This window comes from Olea europaea, unplaced genomic scaffold (assembly GCF_002742605.1).
Source record: "Olea europaea var. sylvestris unplaced genomic scaffold, O_europaea_v1 scaffold810, whole genome shotgun sequence".
Lineage (NCBI taxonomy): Eukaryota > Viridiplantae > Streptophyta > Magnoliopsida > Lamiales > Oleaceae > Olea > Olea europaea.
Window position 1 is genome coordinate 403,936 of NW_019266538.1, and position 1,814 is coordinate 405,749.

The following is a 1,814-nucleotide window of genomic DNA, read 5'->3' on the forward strand; positions in this document are numbered from 1 at the left end:
TGGAAATGGAAATGGAAATGGAAATGGAGGATTGAATTAGATAGAAAAAGAAAAAGTGAAAGAATCTAAAAAGTCGAAATTTAAGGGGAAATTCTTGATTTTGAGAGGGATCTGTGTAGGAAGAAATATGAGTGAGACAGAAATGGGAAAAGGGAGTAAAATGAAATGAATGTAGAAATTTGAACTGATGGAATTAATTTCAAATTTGGTCCTTGATGTTTAGCTTAATTGCCAACAAATTGGTTGGCGAAAAAAAAAAAAAAACACAAAAATCCACAAAATATACATTTTCATATTTCCAATCAAAAATGATCTCCTAAACATTGATGATTACCTTTTGTTAAGCAACGTTGACATGACATTTACCAATTAAATGATGTGTCATGTCAATGGTACTTAACGTAAACTAAGTATCGGTGTTTAGGAGATCATTTCTGCATTTCCAACAAAATAATTACAGAAAATTGCGAGATTTATGCCCAATCATTGGTGTATTAGCAAATTAGTCTTACAATCTATCTCGTCGTCTAACAATGAAATTTTAAGTAAGATACTTTTCACGAGAGTCCCGCGACTATTTAATCATGATTTTGAAGATTTGAAATATTATCGTGCATTTGACTATAAATACATCCACGGTTTGAAATAAAAGCTTATTTTGATTTTTTATTCATTTTAGTAATTATATATTGTTTATTTATAATTGACTACTGGGGCATATAAATAATAAAAATAGAATAGTAAGTTAATAATAAATAACGTAATGATGAGGCCAAATACTTATCATTATGTTCCCTTATCAATCATACTTCTTATTTATTTTATGCATTTTGTATTATATATTAATAATAACAAGCTTTTAAGACTAGAAATTGTATAAAATAATCGAAACTCAACAAGTTTATCATAAAAAAGAATATGATACAATTTGAGCTAGTAAGAAAATTGATCCAAAGTCACAAGGGGCTAAACTCATCTTAGCGATGTCGAGAAGTCTAATGACGTTCTTGCTTCCAATGATTCATTGTTGCCTATTCGATAAATAGGATCTAGATTTAGAAGAAAGGTTAACAAGTTATTTGAAGAGTTAGCTTGAAAAAATGGTGAATTTTTCAATTTGATAACTGAATGAATGGTCATCTTTTGTTCGTCTTGAATTGGTACCCTTTAGCATTAACAGCAGAATCTAAGGGAGGCACGCCAAAGTTTACATTGTTTTCATCCCCTAGAGAATTCATACACCAATGAGACCCTTATTGTGTAGTAGGGTTGGTTTCCTTGATATAGATGAGAAGGATCTCTATTCCATTAGTGTCATTCAATCCAAATGTAAAACAATTTTAGCTTATTGAAAATTTGTTGGAACTCCACTGAATAAATAAGAAACTAAGGGTCTGATTGACACGCTAATGTGAGTAGAGTTTCTAGCCATGGACTTGTTGGTAACATAATTTTTATTAACAGTGGTTGAATGCTTATTTGTCAATCTAAAAAGTGATTTTTTTTAATATAAATTTTATATTTATTTATTTGAGTTAGAAGTTAACAAATTTTTCTTAATATATATTAATGTGTATGTTATTGATTTTAAAGCTTCATACATGTCAGTGATCTTTTTGAAGAATATATGGTTATAAATTAGAAGAAAGTTAAAAAACAATGTGAGAATAAAGAGCGTATATTAGATAATGAGTGTAGAGAGAGAGAGAGAGTAATTTTCAAGGAATCACGTTCAAACAATGACTAAATGTAAATTACTATTTCTCACAAAAATCTTGTTGTTATTATTATTATTATTTTTTATTTTGGGGGGG